We start from the raw sequence: 17,540 nt of genomic DNA on the forward strand, positions 1-17,540 counted from the left end.
TTCAGGAATGCCAGAGGACATCAGGATTTATCATCAGGGAAGAATATTCTTCAGTGTCAGGAAAGAAAAAATGCTAGGTGGATGGTGTTAAACACGCCAAAATACTGCCTTGCTTTATCTCGTATATCTCACAAAGGTCATGTTTAGGGGTTGATTTCACACCATTTTTCTTGTCTGTGAAAAACTTTCACATACAATCAAACAAGGACACAATGACGATCATTCATTGAAGGTCAAACGGCACAATGGTTACAAAGCTAGGCCGAGCGCCCCAGTCTTTGGGTCCTCATGGCATCCCTTTAGATGCTGAGCCACACTGTGACATGTAAGGAGGTGGTTTCCTCAAAGGCGTAAATATGAATTAGGCAAGCAAAATATTTCTCACCTTCGTTTAAAGCTCTTGAAAAAGCCACTCTGCCTTAACTCAGTTAATACAAAAATTGCAAGGAGGTAAAATCTCAATATGCAGGAGCAGAAACAGAGCATTCTGTCTCTGTTTCGTTCATCAGGCCTTTTTTTTTCCCCCCATATTTGCCTGCTATTCCCATTTCCTTCCTTGACTTTCACATGAAATGTATCCATTGCACACACCCCTCTCTACTTCATTTGTTCAAATTCACAAGCAAATTGTTTTATAACGATCTTTTTTTTTAAAAAAAAACGCTTCTTCTAAGCACTCTTTTTTCTTTTCTTACAGACAGCAATGACTGGATTAGCTGTTGGAGCCTGGTTCATTTCAGAAATGGGGCAGTTTCTCTTCAGTTTGTCCATTTTATGCCATCTTAGCAAAATTCCCTTCCTCAGCCATTTTATCTTATAAACTTAATTTAACTGCTTTGTTGAATGAAGATGGGATCAACTGCCTGATTAAAACTGGCCACATGCGTCTGAGTCAGATCCAAGAAATAGAAAAAAAAAACAAAAACAACAGAAAATAGGTGTAAAACTGTAATCCAAAATAATTATGGCCAGCAAATGTTTAAATAAGGTGACAGACTTTTTGAAAGCCTGAAAAATCCCCAAGTGCGTTCAGCTCTGCCCTGTGCAGGAATTCAGAGCTCCCCGGGGCTGGGAAGCTGCACTCCTCTGCCCCAAACCTCTTCGCAATCCAGCAACCGGCAGCGCAGTGCCTGAAGGGCCTTGGGCCCTGGCGTGCTCAGACCGTATCGGGTTAGAGACGAGGCCCCGCCAACACAGCTATTTCCCCCTCAGAAGTGCTGGGCATGGCAGTAGCAGCTACGTGAGCTCTCTGCGCAGAAGGATGCTCATCCAGGAAGCAGGAGAAGTCGGTTCTGGACCTTCTGTGCTGCCTAGGCTCAAACCACATCTCCTTTCCCTACGAATGCCTCCAGGATGGTGAAGTGTATTTTATCAAGCAAGCTTCTATACTTGAAATGTACTTGCCGGCTCAAGCATTTGTTGGAATGGCTACCTCTGTCCCCTCTGAATCTCTCTGCAAGCTCACTAAGTCTGGGTAATACAAGTCGGGGTTTGTGTTCACCTTAGGAGCAACATTTTCAAAACTTAGGCAGTACAGTGTCTCCTTTGGAGGTGCCCAAGCCGTTTTTTATATCTGGACCTGAGCTTTTGGCTTAATTTAGATGGAAAACCTAAGCCGTTCAGCAAGTAGTCATAATCCTGGCTTTTAGTTTGTTCTGTGTAGTAAAAACACCATTGCCAACACTATTTCAAAAAATCACCAGTTTATATTGCGTTCAAACTCAATTGAGTTTCAACTGAGCTGAAAACGATTTACTTAGAGGAACTTTTGGTCTAGGCCTCTAAAGACTTAACTCATACATCAGAACTCAGCAGCCTCCCTCCTTCCTTTACTCCTGCTCCTTTCCTTTCTTCTCATTGTAGTTATGCAATTAACAAGCAGATGTAAGCATGCATTTTACTTTTGGTTTTCACTAAAATAACTAATCCACTTAAACAAAATATAAACTTCAGTAAATATCAAGCATAAAACATTCAGGAAACACTTTGCATTTCTGCTCATCTCAATTCATGTTTTAAGGTGTGTTTAATTTCCCTTAAGTATGACAGTCAAACTTAAGAATAGGCATGCACTGAAATAACTTAGGATGAGGAATGTGTATTACCATGCCTCAGTATGTTCCAGTCAACTCATCTGTTCACTAGCACAAGAGTTTATCATTTTGCTGCCCTAAATTCTTTACATAAAGAAAAGAATATTGCTCAATTCATTAGTGATGAATGTTATTCTCAGTGGAGCAAGCCACAGGTTAACTGACAAATCCTGCATTTGTTTAGAAAGAAAAGCACATTTTTCTTCAAGCCCCTAAGACAATCGGCAGGAGAAGCAGAGAAGAAGGTTAATGTATGTGTTACTATGTGGATTATAGTCACACCCTCACCCAGACGCAAACCCTGTGCAAGCTGCAGTAAGAACAACAGGAAATGGCCTGGGGTATTTATAGCATTATTGTGTTTATCCTGAAGTGATGTTCTGCACAGATTATTATGAAGTTTTTTTTTTGTGGGAGAGGATACAGCTTGTGTCAGCTGGAGATTTGCATGCACTTCACCCAATGTGCTCTCTGCTAAACTTGCACTGTCCCCCCCCGTCCCTCTCCTTGCTTTTTAAAGGTTTGCTGTATGCTGGGGCTTCTCTGCAGCTGATTCCATGGGCCACCCCCCGGCAGTGCAAACAGGAACCCTGGTAACCAGTATGTTTGGCCTAAACCTGTTTGTTTCACCAGATTTACAAATCCACAATGAGATGTCATGAAATAAACAACTCACAGCAGTGGTATTGAATTTCTGAAAAATGCAGTCCATGCTACGCCCAGTCAAAAATTCTTCTGTGCACTTTGGGTCCAAGTAAGAAAGAAACTGATGGCACCGAAAACTTTGTATCAGAACCCAGAGTTCTTTCTTCAGGACAGATCAGTTTGCTCCTGGGATTCTCTTTGTTTGGAGAATCATTTCCATGTCCCTTATTTTCAGGTGTGGTAATGAAATACCTTCCCATTTACCCCTTTCTCCTGGGGAAGCGTTCAACAAAAAGTACCGTATTTCATGCAAAGACCCTCTACGTATACCTAGCCTCAGCCTTGCCGTAGCTCTGCTGATTTGAACATTGTAAGGAGGCTTTTTCTAATTCATTCTCATCTAAATTTGGCTTGAAGTTCAATAGAAAAAAAAAACATGGGAGATGAAATAGATAATATAACAACTTAGTATCTCTGCAGGGTAGAAAGCCTTCCACCCACTCACAAACCTATGCAAGCACATATCCATCTATGCAGACCAGTTTATCTCAGTGAGAGATATAGAATACAAAAAAATAAAATAATAATGATAAAAAATAGTGTAACTCAGGAAGCAAAGAACCTGTTATTACTTCATTGTCAGAACAGTATTTCTTATCTTAGGCAAATCTTCTGAGGTTTATTCAGAGCCGTTCAACAGTTGCTCATTTCTTTGTTTACACCCCATGATTTCTAAAAACCTCGATTAAAAGCAATCAGAAAAATCCATCATATGACACTTAGGCCTTTTACAGCCAGTGACAGTTATTAACAAATGTTAACCTTTCCTTTGAGAAAACAGAAGGAAATTCTGCTTTAATTTAAGCTTTCAGCCATCATCCCCTCTCTATCTCTGGAGTAAATCAGAGCATCTCCATGATTCCATTGTTTGCAAATATAATAAGTCCTGGTTTTGTCTGTTTAAAAAACAAGCAGCAACAGAAAAGCACCAGGAAGTCCCTATGAATGGGAGCAATGCTGCATTTCTGTATGTACCGCATTAATTAATGCAATTGAGCCAATATCCGAGCAAAGCTTGTTCCTATGAATACTATTCAAATCATTATCAGTTCTATTAGAGCTTCATTATGGTTGTGCTGATGAAGACTAGATTTGCCAGGCTAATTTGCATCATATTCTGACAGGTGCTAGTCCAGGTGTCCTATTGTGGTTCTGAAGCATGAATTAATAAACACAACTCAGCCCCCACCTCCTTTTATCATTTGTGTGATAGAAGGAATAATAGAAATGAAATGGGCCTGGGGGGCAAAACAACTTGACTTCATCTCCCAACAAGGCCTTTGCTAGGGTTTTGTCAGGTTTAATTTTCGAACGATGAGCTGCTGCACCACTTCCTCAGCATCACCTACCTGTCAAATGCCTTCCAAACCCCTTGCCAGCTCGTGTCTTAACCTCGAGGCAGGGCTGCCCACAGCACAAGCCTGCACAGTGTGCCTTATTATGGTTTATTTTTCCAGCAAGCAAGCTGATAAAGTACACTTCTACCAACTAAAACCTGAGATTCTTATGTAATTAGAATGCGATTCAGGCTTTCCAGATGAAAACCAAATACCACCAGAGCTGGCCATGTCATCCAGCATTTCTCTTTCAGTCCTCCTACAGCAGTCAATTAGTCCCACACTGTCCTGTGTCTTGCTTCTCTTTTGTACGCTGTTATTTCTCAAAGCCTCTCTGGCCATGTGGTATCCAGAACTAAATTGTCTTCTGACACGTGCACTTGTATCACACCGAGTGTTTATTGTGAGCCCAGCCTGGCGACACGGGGGTATTAATGCAGAGGCAGCTCACAACTGCACTGGTCTTGTTTGCTGCTTTCACCTGCCTCATCTCTCTTCTCAGCTGAGTTGCACCTCAGATTCCTCAGGTCTTTTTTGACAGAGGAAAAGCATTTAAGCCTAAACCCAGGGCTGACCTTTTAGCCTTTGGGTTGGTGCAAAAGCTTCCCCTGCTCACTTTCTGCAGGGGTAACTCACTTGTTTCTCTGGGTTACTCGGGTCATATGCCTCTTCCCACGTGTGGTGTTTACCTTGGAGCTCTGCTCTCCATTGCTCACCTAATCTGCAGTATAATTGTCCATCTAAAAATACAGGAGCCCAAAACCAGGCTTTCTTCATTACCTTTACTAAGATGGGCTTAAAACAACTGAAGCTCCAGCTGGTCATGATCAGCTATATACCTGAATTTCCCAGTGCTTCTACAAATTCATTCCATCCTGCTTAACTTTCACCCTGCCTCATTCCCCTACAGTATGCCTGGGCAGAGAAGGCCTGCACTTCAAGGTATGGTTCATAGCTCCTGCACCAAGTAATTACTGTGTGCCCTTGACCAAGTAAGTTACAGACACTTGTCCGACACAGGTTAACGCTTATGCCCAGAAAAACATGTGAATGATCCTGTCAGACCTCCTGTGCCTTGGCTTGCCTGTCTGGCCGATGTTGTGCATTCTGTTATTTACCTTCTGCATCTCTTTATAAGGATGAGCAAAGAACCGGCCTCTTTAAGTAAAATGTTAACATCCGCGCTCAGGGTTTCCACTACTGCAACACCCCCACACCCAACCGCACTCTGGGGTTCCATGAAACGGGGGAAGGCTCTGAGCCTGCTCCAAAGACAAAACTCATTTTAACTGCATTTTCTCTCCCCTTTGTTTTTTAAGAATCAGCTTGCAACGAATGGCACTTGCTAAATGACTGTCTAACAAGACAAAACGGTGCAAACCTCCCCCTCTCCCCCCGCCGGCTGGAAAGCACTTGTCCTTAGCAACCCCGGCGCTGCGCCCTGCTCGCGGACACCGTCAGGTGCATGCAGAAGAGGTTCCCACTTCTATAGAGCATTGAGAGACAAGAGCTGTTTCTTGTTGTTGCAGCCTCTAATGAAAATTTGCCTGCCACGTATCCAAGTGTGATCTGGAAGCAGATTTGCACCTGTCTCAGCAGGCCGAAAGCAAACAATAACGGCGCTGAGAGCGACTTGGTGAGCAGGCAGCAAGGGCAGGGCGAGCGGGTGAGAGCCCCCTCGGTACGCTGCTGCCCTGCTGCTGCTCATCAGAGGCTTTTAATCAGATCATCAGAGCAGGGATTTTTTGTGCTTTACGTGCACACGTTACATACCTTTCTGCTCAGGAAAAGCAACCCACAGCTAACATGACCTTTTCATCTTTCGTTATCAGGGCTGGAATGAGAAGAAGTGTCCCTGAGTGTGTGTAGCACTGAACACATGATGGCTTCTGCTCTCCCCCAGGCTTCTGGAAACGCAGAGGTGGGGTGCCGCTGCCAGCCCTCTGCTCGTGCTGAGGGCATGCAACTGTACCAGCTCACTGCCATGCATGCCACAAGAAATTTCTGCTAATGCAATTCTAAGTTATATGGGCTTCAGAGCAGAGACTTTTTTTCCTTTTTTTTTTTTTTTTTTTACCTTTTCATAAATTAATAGAATATTTTAGGTCCTATAAATAGTGTTTCTCCTTTCCTAGTTGCAAACAACCCATCTTGTGCATCTGAATGCTTTGAGCTTTATCTCAGAGAGGTTTTTCTGTTGACATTCTAGGCACCTTTATCATTTTTTATCCAGGGCGTACAATGCTCTTTGTGATGATTTGTCAGTGTTCAGCCTTACCTCTGAAGAGCATTAGCTATTATTATTTTACAGTTAGGAAAATTAAGGAACAGAAAGCTCTGATGATTTGCTCAGGGTCTCTGTGTAAGAAAGAGGAATAAATCCCAGGAAACTCCGCTTGCAGGCTTCTGCTCTAATTACTGAAGAGCATTCTTCAAAAAGTGTAGCTTTTTTGAAAGAAGGGACATGTGAGCGTGATTGTTATCTGCTGAGCAGAGCAGATACCAGATGAGAGATCTTTCCTCTTTATCTTTTTACGAAATAATAGATGTCTGATTATGATCTGAGATGCTAAGAAAACTTTGTTACAGATAATTTCAGGTTTCCGAACATGTTTCTCCTTAGTAGTACTCTTATTTACATAACCCATTAAGTTAGTCATAACAAAGAGCAAATAACCAAATGCACATCTTGGACATGACTCCTGCCGAAATACTCCACAGCCTGACTCAGAAGGAGTAAACCTCAAGTTGCCACTGCGCTAGCACTGGGCAAATGCACTCCAGAGGACGGCTCCTGCTCCAAAGAGCTCAAGGTCTAGGGAGGCAAGACAGCAGCAGGGAATGGCCCCTCCTGCCTGACACTTTGGTGGCGTCCCACGGTCATACAGAAAGTCCCTGGCAGTGCCAGGAATGGAAGTTGGGTGACCTGGAGCATAATCTCGTGTTGTAAGCACCAAAGTTTGGTGGTGGTGTTTTTTTTTGTTTTGTTTTGTTTTGTTTTTGTCTAACACAGTTGTTACTCTAACAGCAAAACTATCTTTCGGAGGTCCTCTGTAGGATTCCCTCAGGGGATGGGAGCTAGCAGTCCTGCCCCCTTCAATGCCCTGTCAGCTCTGGATAAAATAACCTGTACATACGCAGGTACACAGCTGCATGAATCCATATTGCTTCAGTAATGGGCTTAGTAACAGAGGGATTCAGATTAAAGATTAGGATCAAGGACTTGTCCTGCAAAATGACTTCTGAAGCATTTTATGTGGGCAGTGCTACAGAAATCTGCAGTGAGAGTCACCTAGACCTGCTTGCCCCACTGACCCCAGTTTGAATCCAGGTCAGTTCTGATGGAGTCAATGGAGTAGCAAGTGTATAAAAGATACGTGCATGTGTATGTGTACGTGTACGTGTATGTGTACGTATAAAATCAGCATTGCCTGATCCATCTTTCAGCTGTTTCCTTAGCTCCATCAATTTAATTTGCCACTTAAACTGCAGGAGAGACGTGTAATCCTTTTATCCACTGCAGCTGATGATACCCCAAAGCACTTTGTTTACTTAATATGTTACACATTCATTGAGCCTTCCATCACTAAACACGGCATGCGCTGACACTATCTGCATCAAATGCTGCTCCACGAACAAAACTCATTTGCAGACACAACCTAACACCTCGGTACAGTTCATTCTAAACAGTTACATTCCTAGAGAAGCACTCTGAGCATCTGTGAGCACTCGTGTGTTTGTGAACGTGTGCACGTGCAAGGCAGAGGAGACGCGAAGGAGGAGATGCACCTTTTCCATGGAACTGAGATGTAAATGTTTGCAAGGGGGGTTCTTGTGCAGCAGAAGAGGCAGGACAAGAGCATGTACCTTCCTACCATGGGGGCTGGTCTCAACAAAGCTGAGTCCTCAGGACCTGAAAACAGCGGGTGTCACTCATGCCGTGACTGGGTAAAGAAAGCCTTGGGCAGCATCTGGGGGAATGGTCTGTCGGGATGGGAGGGATTTCTTTTCTCTGCACAAAAGAGAGAGCCTGCTCTCTTTCTGCTCCTTCGGCCTTGCTGCACAGACCTCAGTCACTCTGAGGCCAACTCTTCGTCTCTCTGCTGGTGTACACACACCTTCCACATCGCACGTTTCCAAACACGTTGCATGCCATGTCAGCCAGCCTCCGGCCCCTCCTCCTTTTTCGGGCTGGCACAGAACAGTGCTTGGTGAGAAAAGTGCTGCTTGCAAAGTAGGGTTTCTGTGGTTTAGGGTTATTTTAATTAATTAATTCTTTTTTTTTTTTTTTTGTAAGTCTGCAGCTGCTAGTTTTGAAACGACCAATCCTAAAGCTGCAGAAGTATGAAAGAGAGGGTAAGAAATCAATGGAAGAAATAGACAATCAGAGCAGGGTCCTGACCGTGGAGTGGCTGCTATATTTTAAAACCCATAAAAGTTTGGCTTATGTAAGAAACCATCTGGTATTTAGGCCTAGTTGAAATTTTAGCTGTGCGCGTGCACTCTGTGCATGAATCAATGGAGCAGCTTCACAGGCGCATGCACGTACTCTGCTGGACTCCTTCACCAGGCAGTGCAGGGCATTTGCTGAAAATATCTGGAAAACCTATTGGACTTCACACCCCTCTAACTCCTTCTGGACTGCTCCTAATGGTCTTTGATCTAAGGGAAAGCATGCGTGCCCGCCACAGCTGCAATGCCGCAAACCCACATTACGAATAGGTGCATGACCCAAAAACCAGTTAGCGATGCACATCTCAGGAACATTGTAGAAAGCTGCTGAATATTTATAAAGAGCCTAATGGCAAGAACCACTGGGTTTCTTTCTGTTCATAACACGGCAAGCAGGACATGCCTGCACCGAGATCGTTGTTGCTGCTGCACATGAGTAAACTAAGTCTGTCCCACCTTGTAAGAGCATCTACCCCAAATCAACCCGACAAGGTAGAGAAGAAAGGAAGCATTTGCTTACCTCTACAGATGAGAAACTGAGATACAGAGAGATGAAGTGAAATGCCTAAACTCGTACAGGAAACCTGTGGCAGAGCAACTAACTGAACCAGGCTGGGCACTGCTGAGGACAAAGACTGGAGTGAATTAACTGCTCACAGACTTTTCTGACTCACCAGGAGGAAAAAAAGGAAAAAAAAAAAATGTCATCACAAAAACCCAGAATTGCATCAGGGAGGGTTCTTCCACTGTGTGTTAAGGCCAGGCACTAGGAACACCGTGTGCTGCCCCTGTGACTAATGCTGAGAAAAGGCAAACTCAGATGGGAACAGGTGCAGCTGAGGGCTAAGGAATAACCAGAGAAAGGGTGTTGATAAAAAAGATTAGAAGATTTTTGTTTATCCCAGCTAAACAAAGACTGAGAGCAGCATGGCAGTGGTCTGTAACTACACAGGGAGCAGAATATCAGGGAAGGGAAAGCTCATAGACAGTGCTGGTGTGAGAGACAAAAGGTATAAATCAGTCAGGAGCAAATAGTTCAAAATCAGAAGAATGTATTTAAACATCAGAATGAGGAAGTTATAGATGTCCTTTCCGGTGGGGAGCAGTAGTGGGGGAAAGAAAATACATCCATCCTTTACAGACACCTTGAGGAGTTTGTGAAAGGAATCACAGAGCACGGTCATGTCTGACAGCAGAGTGGACTCAGCTCAAGAATTGCTTCCACTCTGGAGTTGAAATTAAGTGCCTTAACTTTTCTTCACTCCTAAGGAATTTAGAAGAAGAATCTCTTGTTACATAGAGTGCATAGCACAACAGAGACCCATCTGGTCACTAGGCACTACTGTAGCACAAATAATTCATAACACTAATGATCAACCATAACTACATCCTTCCTGAGGTAGAGATGACATATGAGAATCCCAAAAGTGAAAAGCAGGGAACTGACTGCAAGCTTATTTCATCCTTTCATGACCACCCCATATTCTGTGAGAATGAGAAAACGTCTACTCTCAGATACAGTGGTGTAGATCCAGAGGAATTGAAAAAGCATCACTGCAAGCAAGCTTGAACATCAGTGGCATGCTTTCTTTTTCTAAGAGGGACGAAGTCTATCCATCTCTTAAAACCTTTGCCCACTGCTCTGGAAGTGCTGCGAAGGCAAAGGATTCCTATAAGCACAAGGCTGGGTTCGGGAAGCCCTGCAGAAACCAGCGAAGTGGACAGAAACCAATCTCATCTTTAATACCAACGTGCAGAAACCGTGCGTCCCGGGCATGAGTTTGTTGGGGCTCCGAGGCAAAGTGGATATAGCCTTTTCCTACCCAGTAAGTGTCATCTGGTACATTTTTTACACAGCCTTCCCTATAACATTACTCAAAATCCAGAGGACTCGGTATCATTGTCAAAGAGAGGACAGGAGGGTAGAGCTGCTGTTCAGGAAAAGACTAGAATTAGAAGGGAGCCTGGCAAGGCCTACTCCCTGTCTTCCTCTATGAAATTTCTGTGTAGGTAAGAAGGAACACTTTTCAGCCTGGATCTGGCCATGCCTCTTCTTCTACTTCATGCAATGAGAGGGAAGTTTTCAGCACAAAAGCAGTGTAGTGTGAGATTCTGCGCAGACGCTCAGTCTGCAGCAGGACTGCGAGGAGCTGGAGTTTGGGCCATGTGCCACCGGAATGGTAGCAGTTTCCCTTCGGCTTACTAGAGACGTCTCAGATTTCAAGTACAATCTTAGTGTCACAAGGGAATTCACGATCACTCGGATAAAATGTAGCACACACAATCTGCACGCACACTTGTCTGGTAGAAAATGGGATTCGGAAGAAATAGGTTCAATTAAAACCACCCCAGATCCTGATAAAACACACTGCTTTTTTCTGGGCACAAGTTCCTCTCTTAATGTAAGATCATTCCTTCTCTTGTCAGAGTGGAGTCTTAACAGACAAGTTGGGTAATATTTGCAAGATGATACTGAGAATTTTTGCCTTGAGCTAGCAAATCACTTCAGTGCATGCCTATTTTAAATCTGGTTGGTTCTGACGAAGTCAAATGTATTCATCTATGTCTCTCAGAAATATTGCTAAAATGTAGCATTTGTTCCGTTGGAAGATATACATGCATACGTTAGATCTAACGAAGGAAGAACATTACCATGCATGTCATATGAATTTTACCAGCAACTTCGTATTAAGAATGTCATTATTAGAAAAATTATTCTGGCTGCAGCACACCATCTCTGAAGGACCAGGAGTCACTCAGACTGTAGCGTAGATTCTCAGTATGCATCAAAACCACCCACAGCAACTTTAGTAACTGCTCCAAATGACTTTCACTCTTTTGGGATCAATTTATAAATAGTGATCTATCTGGCTTTTGAGCCTGTACGTATATCAGCAGTTTCTGACTCCAGTGATTTTTCTGTGTAGCAGCAGTAAAACTTCCCTTTCAAAGCTCCTGAAAGGGTGCGTAAGGTCCACCCTCTTCTACAAATGCCATGGCAATTCTACAGCCAGGGATGTGTGGATGGCCACCAGGACCCTTTGTGTCCCTAATGCTGACTTGTTGAGTGACCAGGACCGGTTTCTTCCTATATTTCATCTCCTAGCTTTTTTCTTTCTTTCTTTCTTTTTCTTTTTTTTTCTTTTTTTCCTTTGCCTGTTTAGATTATGGGCTCCTACTCCATCTTCGTGCCATGCCTCATCTTGGTGGGAGCCTCTAGGGACATCTACCATAATACACGGAATTGAGCATACGAGTCACGACTTCTGGTTCTAATCAGGAGTCCGTCCCAGAGGCTGATCTGCAACACGACCCTGATGGACAAATCCTCAGAATTTAACAGGGATTAAATCAGTGGAGTTTTCATAGAAATTGAATTAGACTGTATAGAAATTGTTCCATAAACAGAACACAGGAGAAAAGGCTAAACTTCCTTGATTTTTCCCTGTATTTTACAGAAGGGATATAATTTTCTGTTACCTTTTCCTGTGTAATCCAAAATTGTGTGATAAAAAAATTACACTTTTCAATATAAACGCATAGGATTTTGTTATTACATGAGAAAACCTCAAATCTGTACTCTGAAACCTGCAGAAAGGCAGTTCTGTAGGAAGGCAATGATGTTTGTTCTTTTCCTTGCTTTAAGTAACATAGGTCCCGCTCCTCTCTTAGGCTGGGGTGAGCAGAGCCCCCTGGCAACTCTGCTTTCTTGTTAGCTGGTGTGGTGCACTAACCCCCGGCTGTTTCAGTCTATTTTAACCACTGCCTGTCTCTTTTAGGTATACGCACCGTGTAGATTAGGACATATACAGAAAACAGGCCAAGTCCACTACTTTAATCTTAATCCGTATTCTGCCATTCCTGAATGTTGGTGATCTGAATAAATGAACCTTGGACACAAGCTACCTGTCTGCAGAGGCTGAACTGGCAAATTCACTTTGTGCCACATGCAGACGGACAACAGGCAGTGCAGGTTGCGGTTTTGCCCTTCCTCTCTTTAAGCCTGCTGAACTCTGGTGGCTTGGATAAATGGATAAACTGTGAGCATGAACAAATTGCACCAATTTCAGTGGGAATTTGAAGATACTCAGTGTATATTTCTAAAAATCAGGCCCGTATTTGCACTTTGGTCTGCTCTACACTTTACTAGCCCCTTTTAGTTGCATTCAGGAGCATTCTTATAGGCATCTACTTGGTCCTGATCTGAGATCACATTACTTTTTCTGAACAAGAAGACAAGTTACTGTAGAGCATGCACGAGATCAAGCATCTCGAATAACGCTTAAGATTTAAATCACCGTGAACTTGTGATTCTTATAAAGAATAAGCATCACGTCTGACATGCAAAGATTATGAAGGCATGGTGCATCTCAGCAAAACAGTAGACTTGTCATCTGGGTGGGGTGCTCTAGCTGTAGAAAAGTGGTGCTTTCCCAAGCGACTGGCTCCTTACTGCATGGGATAATTTGGATTTTGTGTAGAATCCTTCATATCAATAGTATGTTCCTAATCCAATTGACAAGTATGAAATAAAACCGCAGGCTTGTACCAGTGAAGGGGAAAAGAGTTGGAAGGAAAGAGTATCAATCAGTGCAGATGTTTAAGAGAATCATTCCTGTTAAAATGTTTAGGGCTGCCAGTTCCAGTAAATACCAGGGCAATGCCATTTGTACTGTATATGTGTAAACATTTTGGGAAGCATTTCTGACAGTGGCCTACATATTTCAGGACACAAAATTCCAGTCCCAAGTTCAAATAGCAAATATGCTCACACATACAAGCCTGTGCAGATCAATGAGATCTCAACACCTGATTGTTTGCTATACCACAACATTAAAAACCCTGTCTCTCTACTAAAATGCAGGGTTCTTTGCTGCAATTTTCCTTTTTTTTTTTTTTTTTTTTGTAGACTAGAGCATGGCAGCTGCTACTCTGGAAGTGGCTTCATTTCAGCAACAAAGTTCTTGCCCCTCTGCAGTTGGCAATGCAAAACTCGAATAGATATGAAGAGGGCACTATCACTCTAGGCAGCCTGACTCAGAGTCAGGGCAGAAAAAATAAAAGGCAAATGTTCGATGCTAACATTATACGAAGTCCCAAGGAGATTTGGAACAGGAGCAGTGGAGGAGTTACAGCTTCCTTTGTTCTGCTAAAAGGAAAAAGGAAACACATCAGGAAACCAGACTGTGGAGCACAGGAAGTCTCACTTTGGCTGATAAAAAGGAACTGATGTGAGGTTGGTTCAGATGCAGTTATAAGTCAATCAAGCTTGGAACAACAAGAAGAGCTATTCAGAAGAAACCAGAGAGCCAAAGCCTGTGTTTAGCTGTAGAAATGGTGCTTTAACATCTCTTAATCTCTTCCTTATCTTCTTGTTTGAAAGAAAGCTGCTATAAAAATGTTCAAATAAGACTTTTCTCATCATACAGAAATTGGTTTCCCCAACCCACCACGCCCTCCACTGACCCCACCATACCTTACTCCAGTTTCTTTTTTTCACTCATCGACCAACTTAAAAAACTGTATTCTTGCTGATTTGTCTCCTCCCCTCAGATCAAAACCAGCATTAGTTAAGAAGGGCAGGTTTTTGCTGAGTGAGAAATCAGCAAATGACTAATTAAAGGCTCTCCTGCCCGTTATGTTATTTTCACCCACTCTGCATGATTGACAAGCGTGGGCCAATACCCTAACGTTCAGTTCCTGGTGTGCAGCTTTGTTGGCTTGGAGAGGGGGGTGTTACACTTTTTTTCTTTTAATTGTTGCTTGCTCCTTTACAGCCCTATTGTGGGTTGATCGCTGGGTTAATCTATGCTGGAAGAACAGGAGCAAGACACGTGCAAATAAAGCAGTAAGCTTAGCTATATCCATGGCATTTACTGCAGGAGCTTCTACTGAGCTCTGTTTCTGAACTGCGTTTTAGAAAAAAATCAGGAAAAGAAAGAATGCTTGATACACCTGAAGAGTCAGGGTCATTTTTTACAGCATCATGCCAATGCTGAGGAGAAGCAAGGGCAAGATGTCTGGGGGATTTAGCCTTACTTCTCCCACCTGTTTCCAGCAAGAGTTGTATATTCAATGCTCCTTAACCAGCTGTGTAAATCTTAACATGTTTCCATATAGAATCAAAATGCTTCGTTAAGCACATAGAAAGCAGCGTGGTTTTCAGAGGGAACAGTTACCTTCAAAAGATAATGAGAGCTTTACAAATGAAACTGGTTGCTTAGGTAAATGTGCACTTATGTGCCCATTTTTAGGGCTCTGACTTCAAAACATGGAAGCAAACCAGAGTTAGACACATTAAAATATCTCTGTTATCAAATTCTGATGGTCCCTGTCAGGTCATTATTTCCAAGTTTTACCTTTGGTGTTGTTTGTCACTTGAGAAACAAAAGGTTTATTGGGACAGACTTAAATGTATTCAGCAGTAGTATACAGTAACATATATCCCTTTTGTTTAGGTCTCTGTCTTACAGCTAAAGGAAAATCTTTTGGTAGCGGAGGTGGGGGAGGAGGGAGGTAACGTTTGTGGCTTTACTACAAGAGACCTGTTTCTAGATCAGTGTTACTAGCTGTGTAGTTACGCATCAGTAATTATGTGGCCTGGGTAATGAGAGAAAGAAAGAAAATAAACTGTAGATGCATTTACATTCTGAAGACTTGATAGTTGGAGCTCAGTGAAGTAAATTATGCATTGTCCTGTCCTGTTGCTGTATATACCAGCTCAGCTTAGGTTGGCACTTAGGTTGATCGGCAACCTGGCTGCCCAGGGTCTGCGATGACACAGCATGCAGGTTAGCAATGACTTGGGTCTGCCATCAGGCAAATTATTTCCAAAAGAAGGCAGAAAACCACATTTGCATTGTGATATTTTAGTCCTTACTTTCAAAAACAGCTATAAATATGCACCCACAGTCTTGTAAGAAAACATTTGTTCACTCAGAAAGTGTACTTAGGCATCACCCGTGGAAGTACGACAAGACTCTGTACAACCCGAGAAGTGCACTCCAAGCAGCTCTGTTTACCCACCAGTGCTATGCACGCATTGTGTGCTCATGTTCACATGTGCATGAGAGCAGGAGAGGCGCAGACACTGGAAATGGATCTTTTGTTCAATTCAGAACAAAAGATCTAAAGAGAATTTTACATTTGGGGGAAAAGCTGGCTTCAAACCAAGTTGTAGACCTTAAACTTAAAATATTAGACCTGTCTCTTCTAGGCAAGCCCTGCACACATTCATGCTTGCTCCAGCACTAACACCATGTTTCTGCAATGTGAGGTGTCTAGTAAACCCACAAATGTCTACAAATCTGAAGTTAAGGCTCCCTCGGCTCCTTTAATTTTCCTGCTTGTGCATGTTTGCACTGAGGTGGGACACAGGGTCTTTCATTAAGTAGTTGAGTAAACTCACGCAGAATAAGAAACTTTCATTTTTCAAAGGCAATCTACGGGGCGCTGTGGAAGAACTTCATGCACTGATGTTTTACAGGGAGAAAAAGCCTGGAAGATGTTCCATGTCATGCAGTTACATGTTCATAAGTTCTAGGGCTGATCCTTCTGAGATGTGAACTGAAATCAAGAGGAAAGCCTTCTTTAAAAGCAGAAGGAGAGGCCTGAAGAGAATAAACTGTTGTTTCTGCAAAAATTGCTATAAATGCCCTTCCCCCAGTATACCTCACTTTATCAGCATGTCATCTAAGGCCTTACTTTGGTGAGGTGTGAAGTGCAACCTTACTCATTGCTGCTCTTGATTTCTGCCCCTTTCTCATAGTAGTCTAATGAAGAGTTGTACTCTTTCACACTAAGACTCCAGCAACTTTCTCCGTAGAAGAAATGCTGCAAGGAGTCATAGAAGCTGGACCTCCCTCCAGCTTACAGCAGGAGTATCACGAAATTAAAATAAATAACTAAAATAAAAGCATGAAATCCTCAGGACATGCATGCTACTACTCAAAGTGACCACATCCTGTTAGGGTAAAATCCACAGTCGTGCAGAGACAACGCTCTACGACGCTCTCAGCACCTCTTTAAAGCTTCTGAGTGAAACCCCAAGTGCCTAAAATCTAAGCAGCTGTGCTGTTTTGTTGTGTATTAGGTTTGTTTCAGACTAATCTTCCTTCCCATAGCAGGAGCAATTCTAGTACAGAGCAACAGAGCTACTCAGTTTACAGACTCTGGAAAGACTTCCCCAGTGCTTTACTCGCGTAGCAAACGGGAGTTAGTGCTGATCACCTCGAGTCAGCAGCACCCGGCACGACGGCACGATCACGAGCTCGTACTGAGGCAGAGGGCATGCATTTGCACACACATTGCTAAGGGAAAACGAAGCGGTAAAAGAAGTAGCACTATGAAAATATGCCAATTGTCAAACATTTCTAACAGTTTTTTACTGTTGTGTCTTAGGAAGCCGTCATGCAATATATATATGTCACCTGAGCAGCGAGCCTGCTTTGGTCCCCAGGGAACAAAGAATTTATGCCTTGGACATTTCAGATGGTTTTCTTCAAAACTGCTTTTGAGGGACAGCAACATGGAAAGCCCGCAGTGAATAAACATCTGTGTGGAGTTTTTTCTTTCTGGAGACTCTTGCCCTGCGAGTCAATGCCTTGTTGCCAGGAAAGGCCATCTCTAAAAGGCCAAAGCCAGGGCAATTTAAAAATGGCAAAACAGACATTTAAACTGGCCCAAAAAGGAAACATGTTCTTAGTTCGAGATCTTGATGGCCAAGTTTCAGGACAAGAGCGAACGCCTACAGTTCACGAATGACAAGAAACAGTGATTGCAATAGAAACCCTACCCCACCCTTCGCTATAGCAACACCAGCACATAAGTTGTCTTCTCATGGAAAGAAAAAGAGACAAGTATAGTTGTCATCTACTTTGGTAATGCAAAATGTTCACTGAATGTCCTTCAGATGGTCTCTCTCTTATGTCCAGAGCATAAGGATAAACATATT

The 17,540-nt window shown here is 43.0% G+C and overlaps 1 protein-coding gene across 6 annotated transcripts in view; it reads right to left on the reverse strand.

Moving 5' to 3' along the window:
• Positions 1–17,540, reverse strand: part of FLI1 (Fli-1 proto-oncogene, ETS transcription factor) — an 88,894-nt gene that overhangs the window by 54,589 nt on the left and 16,765 nt on the right. Inside the window, exon 1 of one of the 6 annotated variants that reach the window (XM_066981392.1) lies at positions 9,108–9,250. The exons of the other annotated variants lie outside the window; for them this stretch is intronic. The gene's annotated coding sequence lies outside the window, so the exon portion shown is untranslated. Of the gene's footprint in view, positions 1–9,107; positions 9,251–17,540 lie in introns of those variants that run through there. 6 annotated transcript variants of the gene reach the window in all.

Source organism: Anser cygnoides, chromosome 21 (assembly GCF_040182565.1).
Source record: "Anser cygnoides isolate HZ-2024a breed goose chromosome 21, Taihu_goose_T2T_genome, whole genome shotgun sequence".
Taxonomy (NCBI): Eukaryota; Metazoa; Chordata; class Aves; order Anseriformes; family Anatidae; genus Anser; species Anser cygnoides.